The 13397-nt window shown below is 36.3% G+C and overlaps 1 pseudogene; it reads left to right on the plus strand.

The window, feature by feature from the left end:
• Positions 1–423: 423 nt before the first annotated feature.
• The window catches only part of LOC149260236 (uncharacterized), a 51661-nt pseudogene continuing 38687 nt past the window's right edge, over positions 424–13397 (plus strand).

The raw sequence follows: 13397 nt of genomic DNA on the forward strand, positions 1-13397 counted from the left end.
TAATAAGCATGATGTTAGGATTGAACCTTAAACTTTCCCAGACCACAATAAAAACAATGAGAAGTTTTCTAGTTATGTATGCTTTCTGGTTCAAACTATGTTATTGTTTATACACCTAATTTATAAGCCACACATGTAATTTTACCTACTGAGATTTGTAGACATGAAGGAGTGGAGGACTTTGAAAGGCTAGGATTAGGGCCTTTGATATGACATCCCTTGATTGGGCATTACTTTGCACCCCCAGCAGATATAGTGACAACTTTCAAAATAACAACAGAACAGATTATATCCTATCTCTCTTATTTCTTAGACGATTGGCAGGAGAAAGATATATGGGTAGAGGAATTCTTGTCTTTTGTGGCCAAGAAAGAATCTGTTTCTTTTCCTACCCAGTTATGCATATGCATCAAAAGTTTAAGGATGCACATTGGTTTTATTTGGTGCACTAAGAAAGTTGAAAAGGACCTTAATCATCAGGTGGAAGCTGAAACAGAGAAGAAAATCGATATTGAAAGAAGGAAACAAGTATCTGCAATGCAGTCCAAGATCATATCTGAACGATTGGCTTCATTTTTGTCTAGCAACAAGGAAACTACCTCCTCTGGTCACAAACATATAAGGTTCGAGACAGTTTCAAGTTCAGATAATGATGAGGATCCTGCAGCTAGAAACACCAGTGTAAGATCGGTACCAAAGAGAAAATTAGATTACCAGTGTGAGAAGTCTGGGGGTAGGTGCCCATACCCATCAGCAGCAGAAGAATTGGCATGGTTAGGAAAACAACCATCAACAGATAAAGAAATAAATTGCCTTAAATTCATTTTCTGATGAGGATGAGGATCCAGGTGGAAAATCACAGGATATATCTAGGAGGAAAAGGAGAAAGGTTCTGCAACATGAGAAATCCTTGGTTAGTCACCCTTGCCATTCAACAGCAGGAGAGCATGCTATGCTGGGGAAACAAGTATCCACAAAAAAATCCAAATATGTAAAAGATGATGTTCTTCTTCTCAAAGACAATGAACTAAAAATATTCATTGCAGCTTGGAAGGACATTTGTCGGGAACAATCAGTGTATGAGGTCTTTACAAGAATGCTAGAATTGCAATGGATGGAAAACAAGAAGGGGAATAAAAATTGCACAAGAAAGTTGTTCAAACTTTTCACAATGCAACCGGCTATTGGTTTGTTGAATGTTGTTGTGATGTCAATGAAAATGGGACTATGGGATAGCCTCTATGACACTTTCCAAGAGGTCAACAAACAAGATGGTAGAAATACTGAAACAACTTATGTTTCAGGGGTGATAGATGTTGGAATTTCTAAAGCAGCAGCACCAATTCCATCTGTTAAGGAAGAAGGTGACACTTTGGTCTCTGCAAATGGTGTAAGCATTGGTGAAGTTCTTCAACAAGTTATAAGTTTTCTCGAACGTGATTCTATAGAAATTATTGAGGCTGGAGAATTAGCAATGAAGGAATGGTTCATGACATTGAGAAGGATTTGGGACTATGAAAAATGGGTCATTTGTGTTCTCGGTATTTCAAGGGTGGAGGATTCCTACCAATGGGTATGCCAAAAATGAGTCTGAGAAATAGTACAACAGATGAGTCATTTCATGCACTAGCAATGATGTAAAAACTAAAACCAGTTATAATAATGAACTATGAAATTATGTGTTGGATTAGTACCATATATTACATTTCATATCCCATGTGAAGTAGAAATAGCAAACAATTTCCAATAAGCAATCAATGTGGACTGGTAGGCATGACATTCAATTCAATGGGACTCTTTTAGGACAACCCCTCATTTGTAAGATCCAAAGCACTCCCACCCTGATAATACTCTTAAAAATAGGAGTTTGACTCATTAATTTTGGTAGCTTATTGATAAGACTTAGTCCCTAAGTTACCAGTGGACTTAGTTCTTGTATGTGTTATGATTGTAATTAACATTTTATAATTTATTTTCCTTACTTTATTGTACATAATTCGTGCAGGCCTTGGTCATGCATATCGTTCACCAAAATATGTATATTTTAATTGCATTCCCAAGGCACTTTTCGCCAATTTTTCATTTCTATGAATAACTATTACATTGAATTGTGTACCATATGCATACATTGTAGTGTTCTCCTCTCTATATCTGCATAATCTATCTCTTGAGGTTTTATACTTTTTTTCTTAGTATTCATATTGTTGTTTTGTGCTCGTATCAATTGTTATAGACCTTTATGATTGGGGCTTTTTAAGGGCACCACAATTCCAGCCTCTGTAGGGATTTTATGGTTGCCTCAGATTCTCCTTTGAAGCTCTCTCCAAGCAGTTTGAGGAATTTCCAGGCATGCCACCACCACGAATTCTTGTTTTCAAGCTAATTCTACTGGCCAAGGATTATATTGATCTTGAGCAAGAAGTTTCTTCGCTCACAATTTTAGATTGGAAAAAATGCAGACAATTGATCATGGACAATGTCAGCCAAGATAACTTTTGTTTCTTAGTAGTTGGTTGACTCGCTCCAAATCCATACCACACTGCATCCACAACCCTATCATTTTGGATGGGTCCAGGAAGCATGGTCATCCACACCTACCATCCATAGGTGTTCTATCACTTTTTCTATTCGACCTCTCATTGATAGAGTTGACTGTGATGTTACAATCCTAGATTGTTGTGACATGCTTCTTGGCAAGCCCTACCAATTTGACAAAAGAGATCACATATGATGCATTTTCCAAAACTTATAGATTTCATAAGGACAGTGAAGGCTACTAGATCACATCTTCTTTCCCGTATTATCGACAATAGGTCATTAAACATGCAAACCTCCACAAATTTAGAACTCTTTGTTCTGCTCCAGTCCTCATTTCTCCCGACTTTTTGCAAGGTCATCCGTAAGCTTGCAACTTCAACAAGGAGATGCCACCCCAGTGTCGATTCCACATCCTATCATCATTATGCGTCAACCCATATTGCCATCACTTCAACCTTGAAGCAGATGACATTGCATCTTTCTCAGGGACACCCTGTTAATTGTTCTCCTCTCCACACAGATCTACAGGTTATAACTTTTTAGCCTACCCTTCAACAACCATAGGAAGGACATTTCTTCTTCCAGCCAAGCACCAGTGGTTGCATGATCTCACATTTTAATAGTGTTTACCTTCCATTGTTCTGTTAGGACAATCCAACCCACACATAGTGCTTACCAATTATGTGGTCTCCTTCACTGGAAAGCAGGTTAACATAAACAGAAATTGCGAACGATTTTCTCTTAGCAGGGAGAAGTTGATGAGATTTAGTCACTAAGTTCCACTTCCAATGGACTTAGTTGTTATATGTATTATGATTGTAATTTTAACTTTTCACTTTATTTTTCCAATCTTATTATACATGATTCATAAGGGGCTTGGTCACCTTCATTCACCCACCAAAATATGTATATTTTAGTTAACCATAGGAGACTTGGTCAAAGATGATCACACTTCATCAATATTGTACTTTTATAAATACCTAATACAATGAAGAGTGTACCATGTGCACATTGCAACAATTTTGTCTCTCTACTACCATGATTGATCTCTTGGGGTTTTCTATTCTCATATATGAGTATTTGCACTGCTGATAGCTATTTAATGTACCTATTGACTTTATTTTTAGAAATGAAAAACTTTTACTCTGCTTCCCTTTTGGAGGACATTTTTGCAAATTCTTGTTTTAACAAAAAAAGATATGCTCAATAAATATTCAAATTTTTAAGTTTTCCATCTCTAACATCTCATTTATAGTCAAGATGCAATGTGATCCCTTGACAACATGTTCCATGGAGAGAGGAGCTCATATCTCTCTTATTTACTACAATGACTTTTCCATGGTGCTTGAATGTCTTTTAGGTCTTGCACTACAATCTTTAATGACAATTATAAACAGGCTTGAAATCACTGATGTAGTTCCCAAAAATGTGATGAAAATACTCAACAAGATTCACTCACATCATGAGAATCAACATTATCTGGGACTGGACCTGCATATGAAGTCCTGCCAATGAAACCTTATTTTTTAATTTGACTAGTTTTTAATAATTTCTGGCTTTTCCACTTCACAAAGTGGATCAGAATATAGAGGATCAAGATCGGTCTTTTCTTTCTGAAACGAGATTCAAATTTATTATTTGAATGCAAAATGCCTCAAAGTTGTAACATCTTATAAATGTTGTATACTGATTTCTCTCAATAGACAATAAATGCAGGGTAAAAGGATAGCCACACTTGACATAAAGAACCAAAATCAGCTATCCAAACCTCATAGAGTTAGCGGGGATGCATGCAACATGCAGAAGCACCAAGATGCATGGCACCTAAAGTAAAGAAAATCAGTAATGCTCTTAACACATTTAAAATCAACCATTTAATGTTGAATGTACTGAAAAGAAATCTGGTTTACATATATTAGTTGTCATTTTGGCAACTCTTATGCCCAGTAAAATCTGATCAAGCTAGACTTGACCAAATGTTATTATGTCCAGACATCAGATTCAATAGGTTTGAAATGAAACCCTTTTAAAGTTTTCTATTCAAATAGCAGTAAGGTGGTGGCTATACTCTGTCATCATTTCTATGAGAAAACATAAGCATCTTCAAGAACTACATATTAAATCTACCATTGAACCTTAAGTTGTGTAGCATAGCTACAAATTGGACTTTTGTCATTGTGGCCAATTCTAGGTGTATGGCACACATTTTAAGTTGGTGGCTGCACTGTGTCACAATTCTATGAGGAAATATAAGGTTCTTCAAGACTGATGTATTAAATGAACTATTGAACCTTAATCTACAAATTGGACTTTCCCATTATGACCAATGCTAACTGTATGACATACATTCTTATACTTTCTTCTATTGATTACACTTGTCATGAAGACAAAGATAAAGTGTGTTCAGTTGGAACTCTTATTTGTCAAACAGGCTTCATGGTGCCCATGAAAAGATCATTGTTATGCAAATCGAAAATCAACCACAGGTCAAAAGTGCAAAGACATCTTTTCTTGTGCCATTTTGTTAAACATAAATAAATCAATTTCATTCTGCTATTGGCCATTTTTTTTCACTTTCTGATGTAATATTCTCTGATTTTTCATAGAGTAATGCAGGAAAAAATATCCTTGTTTTTCATGACTTTTTCTATTTTATTTGTTACTAGCTCATCTAAGCTGCCTGATTCTATTGGCACTTGAATTTGGAGATTTGATATGTAGACACTCAGGCATGGCCTTTCTATTCTGTATCTTCTTTATGACTTGTCTTTCTGAAAAAGCACACAAAGTGACATAATTTAGTTTGAAAGGGGTTAACTCATGTCATTGATGTGTCCTTGTAAAGTACTAGGATACCATACACATCATGTTGTTGATTGTGCAGATAAGGGAAGTGTGTTAAGTAAATCACAAATCAAAATATGGACTGAAGAAACTGGCCCTGGAGAAAAAGATCATCAGAAAAGGTAAGTGCCATGGCAGAGCAAGGAGAAACAATGCCAGCTCCTCCGCTATCACCAGCACTAGGAATTATATCATCTCCAGCACGAGCGCTATCTCTATCTCTATCACCAGCACCAACACCAACACATGAAGAACAGGTACATTCATTCTACCAGTGAAATAATAAACGAACTTCTTTTTTTAATTGGATGGGTCATTGAATGTTATAAAGAAAATACTCTTTTGGTGTAGTTGTTTTTCTTCTGAAGTTGTCCTTGTTCCAATATCTGGTTGGAACTCTGGAATTCTGGGTGCTATAACTGTTTTGTATCAGGAAGGATTCTAATGTACCATATGAAATTAGATAATATTGAAGCAATAGTAAGATATAAGAGTTAAATAAAGCTCACACTAAAGTGAAAATATATGCTCCTTGCCAATGGTTTTGTTGTGCATAAGATTTTGTATGTCTGAACTTTGTGTTTGTTTTTTCAGCTTGATCCTTTTTGTTTCTGGAAATGTTGCTTACAACTGTCCTTCAGCCAAGTGGCTATGCTACAAGGCATGAAAATCACCTAGGACCTGTACCCACCCATATTTGAACCCACTCGAGGGTTTTAAACCTGGGTTTTGGTGTTAATACAAGCCCAATCACTTTGCTCTAGCTACTAGACCACACACGTATGTGCTTCAACTTACTCTTTACCAGCTGCACAATCAATAAATGAATTATATTCATTCCTGAAAGTCATGGAGGATTAGAAGTGTGGTTGATACACTATTATATTGTAATATGACTTCAAGAATAAAAAGGAAAACTAGAAATGGCAGGAAACGGGCTTCCAAAACCTACAATGGGTGGGGTCCACTATGGGATCGAAACTTGGAGTAGACATCTGTAGGTAATGGTGAGAAAGAGGGAAACCATAGGAGATAGGGAGAAAGAGAAGGTCCATCAGAACATCAGAATTTTTAACATAAAATAAGAAAATTAAGTCATATATCATTCACACATAAAGCAATAAAGAAGTTATAACTTGATGCCTGTATAATGCATTAAATTTTCATTGCTAAATTTAAAATTTGAGAATATTGCATCAAAATTCAATGACAACTTAAAGAGAACATTGAAAACTTATCATTAACAACTTCTATTGCAAAGAACCAACTGTTAGAACTTTTGTCACAAGCTACATCAGAAAATGGTGAAAATGTATTGCTCACTAGAGAAGAAGTCAATATTCTTTTGTATAAGCAGTTTCCTTTGTTAGGTAAACTTGACTCGGGATAGAGTCAAAGTTGACCAGGTGATGGTTTTGGGGCAAATGGTATTGTGCACCCATAGTATTATGCACGTGGTATTATATGTAATGGAGCTTATAAAAGGTTGGAAGGACTTCATTGTAATGCAAGACCTGGAGGTGAGCAGTAAAGGCTCACTTGGTCAGAGTGGCGAGGGTTTTGGCCAATGCTAATGAGATCTTATTAGGTTGGGTTTTTCCCCATATTTGGGGTTTTCCCGGATAAACATTTGTGTTTATGTGTTTATGGTTGTTGATGGTTATTTTTATATTCATTCCTCTCAGTAATTATTTATGTTATGCAGTAAATTTCTTAACAACTGGTATCAGAGCCAGATATTGGCTTCAAAGGGATTCTTTGATGCCAGGGGTTTATAGTGCCTGATGAGATCAATGCAGTCTTTTTTAAAGACCTGGGTTTGAAAGTAATGGTGGAACAATCGTACGCGGAAGAACCTCGAGGAGAATGCACAGAAAATAGTGTCGTAACTGCCAAGGATCGTAGTGCATTTGCGATATTTAACGGTTTGGAACATGCTGACGAATTGTTCGGGATTCATGCAGCCATTTAAATAAGGTTAGCAAAAGAAAATTGTTCATCTACGTGAGGCCACCGTTGCTGGAATCTACGATGTTCTCATAGGGCTCGTAATTGGAGTGGTTTGATAGAAGTTTTTGACCAAATCATATTGAGATAGGATGGATAAGAATTGCGGCAGTGATAAACAAAAAAAAAAATTAATAAAGTCAAAATTATTGCATGTAAATGGGAATACTACTGTAAGACTTGGTAAGGCATGTGTACCCCTCGGTGATCACTGGTAAAGTCTGGGTTAGACCTAGGTGATAGGGGGGATGTCGGGTTAACAATTCCCCAGGTAAAAACTTTGAGGGGGGTAAGAGCTAGAGTGAGCGGGATTGTCTCACTTAGCAGGTTTGGCTGGAGTTAGTCAAGGAACCCCAAGTTAAGTTTAAGGGGGGAATTGTTAGGTAAACTTGACTCACGATAGAGTGAAAGTTCACCAGGTTAAACAATGATGGTTTTGTGGCACATGGTATTGTGCACCCATAGTGTTCTGCCCGTGGTATTATATGTAATGGAGCTTATAAAAGGCTGGAAGGACTTCATTGTAATGCAAGACTTGGAGGTGAGCGGCGAAGGCTCACTTGGTCGGATTGGCTAGGGTTTTGGCCAATGCTAATGAGATCTTATTAGGTTGGTTTTTTCCCCGGATTTGGGGTTTTCCCAGATAAACATTTGTGTTTACGTGTTTATGGTTGTTGCTGGTTATTTTTATATTTATTCCTCTTAGTAATTATTTATGTTATGTAGTAAATTTCTTAACAACTGGTATTAGAGCCAGATATTGGCTTTAAAGGGATTCTTTGATGCCAGGGGTTTATAGTCCCTAATGAGATCAATGCAGCCTTTTTACAGATCTGGGTCTGGAAAATAATGGTGGAACAATAGTATGTGGAAGAACCTCAAGGAAGAATGTGCAGAAGATAATGTCATAACTACAAGGGATCACCGTGCATTTGTGATATTTACTGGTTTGGAACATGATGACGAATTTTTCAGGATTCATGCGGCTATTTAAAGAAGGGTCAGCAGAAGAAAATTGTTCATGCGGCTTCGAAAATTGTTCGTTTTCTACTACATTAGGCCACTTGTGCTAGAATTTACGAGGTTCTCGTTGGGCTCGCAGTTGGAGCAGTTTGATAGAAGTTTTTTGAGCAAATCAAATTAAGAGAGGATGGATCAGAATCGCAGCAGCAATAAACAAAAAAAAAAAATTAATGAAGTCAAAATTATTGCATGTAAATGGGCATACTACTATAAGACCTGGTAAGGCATGTGTACCCCTTGGTGATCACTGGTAAAGTCTGGGTTAGACCTAGGTGATAGTGGGGATGTCGGGTTAATAATACCCCGGGTAAAAACTCTAAGGGGGGTAAGAGCTAGAGTGAGCGGGATTGTCTCATTTAGCATGTTTGGCTTGAGTTAGTCAATGAACCCCAAGTCAAGTTTAAGGGGGGAATTGTTAGGTAAACTTGGCTCGGGATAGAGTCAATGTTGACCAGGTTAAACAGTGATGGTTTTGGGGAAAATGGTATTGTGCACCCATAGTATTCTGCCTGTGGTATTATATGTAATGGAGCTTATAAAAGGTTGGAAGGACTTCATTGTAATGCAAGACTTGGAGGTGAGTGGTAAAGGCTCACTTGGTCAAAGTGGCCAGGGTTTTGGCCAATGCTAATGAGATCTTATTAGGTTGGGTTTTTCCCCAGATTTGGGGTTTTTCCAGATAAACATTTGTGTTTATGTGTTTATGGTTGTTGCTGGTTATTTTTATATTTATTCCTCTCAATAATTATTTATGTTATGCAGTAAATTTCTTAACATCCTTTGATCAGATTTGAGCTATCAGATAGTTATTCATTTGAGGAAGTCTTGAATTATATTAGGAAACTCCAAAATTATTCTGAACAAAAGAAGACAAGGTATTCGGCTGCATTGCTGGCAAGGAACAACACAAGTGATCATTCAAGTCTGAGCTCAACTATTACTGAAAAGTGGATATCTGAGCCTTTTCAAATAGCTGGAGAATTTGGTCACATGACTAGTGTTGATGCTTTGAAGTGCCTACTAAAAGAACCTATGTTATCAGATCTGGAGGAGTGGTCACATTGGGATCATATTTTTTCTCCTACACTTGGTCCAATTTTGAACTGGATGGACAAAGAAGGGAACAGTAACAGTTTGCTTTGTCTTGTATTAAGGAGTGGAAAAGTAGTCTACATTGATGGTTCAGCAACAATGGAAGGCTTCTTGACTACTCTAGTGAAGTGCTCTACAAAGAAAACCCTGATCAAGTTGCAAACTACGATTTTTTTAATCTTATCATCTAACCACCGAGATAAACAATTTTCAATTATTTGCAACCCAGAATTCTTTAGTGACACATGGTTTACCATGCACATAGTCCTGGAATTTAGCAAAAGGAAATTTTGATTGAAGTTACAATACATAGCTGAAGCACTAATTGGTGTTTCCTATTGATTACAAAGCCCAATAAATTACCTTGTCTATTAATACTACATTGACAGGGAATTATTCTTTCTATACTTATTTGCAAGAGTTGTGTACCTATAATTGATTAGAGGTTTAGTGGGTTTTGGTTCTTCCAACCTATAGAAATTAGGGTATAATGAGTAGTGAACTGGGATTGTTGTTTGGTTAGATTAGCAGGTCCAGTTGGGTTAATGTTGAGATCAACAATTTTTATGTTCTTTGGATCAGGCATATCAGACTTGTATACCTTGAAAATATACATCAAATTCCATGCAATAAGTCTTATTTTCAATGAGAAATTTCTAATGCATGAATGGTTGGTGATCTACTTGAATTTGTTGTCGTAGATTTTGTTAATTCAATTTACCTGATTCGTTTGTGAACTCTATCAAATCTGTATGACCTTATGCAAAGAAATATTGGTCTTTCTAAGTTTGCAAAAGCTTTTTGTAGTTGGTTGGTTTGCTAATAGAAATCATGGAAGTAGTTTTATAAGGCTATTTTTATTTTGTGTAGAATGGACACTCTTCAGATACACATGCCACAAATGGGTGTAGATGGCATGAATGAACTAAAAAAGATTGCTTTGTGGTTTTAGGAGAAGATTTATACAGTCGCTATAAGTCAGGTGTGCTACTTCTCACATTGGAATTGTTGTGACAGTTAGTTTTCTTCTGAGGATAGTCCATTTTATCAAATTTTGTTATCATGAAATGATACCTGATGAACTACTTTCTTCAAATTTGAACCGAGAGAATATTTCATAAATATCCTATCTATGAATATCACCATGTAAATATATCTCCTTTCATACAATGTCAGATGCCATTTCCATTTGAATACATATTGACATTTCATTGTGGCATATCTATGGAGTCTTCATTTATTTTCAAAGCCAAAACAAGTGATGTGGGGTGTGTTGCGAGGTTGGAGGTTTGAATTTCTGTCAAGTAGCACCGTCAGTTAGTCGATGTTGTGGAAGAATTTATGTTTGTGTGTCTCGGTTTTTTATTTTAAAGGAGGATTGCAGATCATATTGGGGTTTATTTCTTAATTGGATGATGCTTATTGTTTGGAACAACACTTCATTTTGCAGCCGCTAAGGCAGAGTGGGTGCTGATGGAAAATAAGGCAGATTTTAAGCAGGATTTTGGGCTGAATGGTTCTGCTTCTACAAATTCAGGTTATTTTATTTGTTTGGTTATTTAAAATTTTCCTTTAAATTTGTTGCAAGATCCTATGTGATAGAGGTTTTTTTTCTTTATCATTGATGAAAGACTTCATTTTGAATTTGCTGGAGCGATCCAGTGCCAAAATATATGTCATTTTAAATAATTGTGAAATTTTATATCTGTTGCGACACATAAGATCCTAGATTGATATCTGTAAAACCAATTTTGTTGATTGTAGAGAGTGAAACAAAAATAGAGTCATCTTCAGTCTGTAATATAGAATATGAAGACAAATCTCAGAATCCAAATCTTGTGACCCCAAAGGTAAGTAAATTCGCTGCATACATATCACTTCTTTTTTCGTACAGCTCCATACATCCATTTCCTATGATATGTGCACTTGTTTTTGCCTTTGTTTCCTCATTACTGTGGAAGAGTCAGACCTTTTGTTTTCACTGGTAACTTGGATACCATGGAAAATAAATGATTTGCATCCTCCCAAGAGGGTTTCTTTGCATCCACTTACCAGCTCTATATTAAATGAAATGCATATCATTTGGGAAACTATTTTATATTAATCAAGAAATTTTTATCCGGGGTAAAAACTAGTGTTTTACTTTCCTTAGAGAGAGGGGATGAGCATCAACATAGATAACGACCAAAATCCAAAGTGGTCCTATGATATATGCCACCAAGACTCCATGTGATGTTAGTACTGGACTAAGAGAGGATACTATTACATCAACCCTAGGATTTTCCCCCCAAATCCTTCTGCCAAATTGGAAAACCTGGTGCAGGTAGTGCCTTATAAACCACCTCTATCTCATAGTTGTTACTCACACTCACAATTAGTAGGAGTACTAATGTGAAACAAAATTATAATCACAGGATATACCAATGCATTACTAAGACTTGCAATTGTTGTGGACATCGCCTAGATCACAACCATAAACCAGGGAGAGAGACAAAGATGACTCAGTAAAAGTTTCCTTATCATGCATGTGCAAGGATATTTCTGGGAGTGCATTTACAAAATTGAAAACTTGTTACTAGATCTTGCAATTAGCTTCTTCCCAAGATCATTCTATACAATACATTCTACTCATTCTATTCACCATTCTTTGCAATATATATATAAGTTCATCTGTTGAGACATGTCCACGGGATTGAACTTCCGATTACTTGGATACACAAGGGCTTGCCAACATGCCTTTTTCCAATTGTGCTACCACCCCGCGGACTTTGTAGAATTTATACTGCAAATGGAACAACTTCACATTGTCAGGAGGAGATGTGAATCCAAAATGACTAGGTGCTAAATTTCCACTGTTTAAACTTTAAAGTCTTGATAGTTTATAGATATCATTTAGTTGAGTGAATTCTACTCACATTGTTCATACCTTGTCTCTACTTGTTTTTGATGAAATTGATCTCCTGGCTTAAATACAAAACTTTATTCTCTTAGATGGCAATGGTCATGATATCAAGAAAAATGCGATGCAACATGGTAAATTTTGATAACCTTGTAGTTTACTAAACATGTTCCTTGTGTGCACAAGGTTGATGTTTTAAGTTTTAAATCTACAGTGAGGTTTGAACCAATAACTTAGACTTATATAATAGAAAGATGAGTCTAAGAGCATGACCTGATGGGTTATGATGATGAGAAGATCCTTTAGGAGTAAAAAGCAACCAGTTGTCTGTAGGATGTTAGACCATTCTATAGGAGAAACTTTAAAAAGTGCATTCCAGGATAGCTGATATTCATTATTTAAAATGACTTATTCTCATGAAGGTCCTAGTAAAAGGTAAGTCAATGCAATTAGATTTTTTTGGACATAAAAGCTTCCTTTAACTAATAGTAAAATGTTATGTAGAGAGAGTTTAGAGAGACATTCATAGACCTTAAATTAAAGCAGTTAATCACAACAAATGCACCAGTGCACCACATTTCTTGATACACATAATTTCTTTTTTATCAGATCCCATGGAAATGGATCTAAGATGAATCCCATCATATGCACAATTTGTTAGGCAGTCTTCCAGGTATCTAAAGTTGTTTTGTATCAAGGATCTATTTCCTGACTAGGTCAGTTAAAGGAGATGGATTTGATATGAATCATGTAAGTCTTCTTGATGTGTAAATAATGGATGCAATGACTGGTTTAGCCCAGTAGAAGATCCGAGCTCTTCGAGAGAGAGTTTGAGGTGCTAGGTGTACCACATTAATCTGACATCCAACCTTAATGTCATTACCAACACCAGCAATAAAACACATGGCATTATTTGCAGTTTTTGATTGGCATTTTCATGGAATACTATTAACTTCTCAAGTTTACATCACAGTGAAGATGCATCCCTCTTTTG

The sequence above is a fragment of the Pinus tabuliformis genome, chromosome 6 (assembly GCF_031772625.1).
Source record: "Pinus tabuliformis cultivar Carrire ecotype Pingquan chromosome 6, CPIR1, whole genome shotgun sequence".
NCBI classification, from domain to species: Eukaryota; Viridiplantae; Streptophyta; class Pinopsida; order Pinales; family Pinaceae; genus Pinus; species Pinus tabuliformis.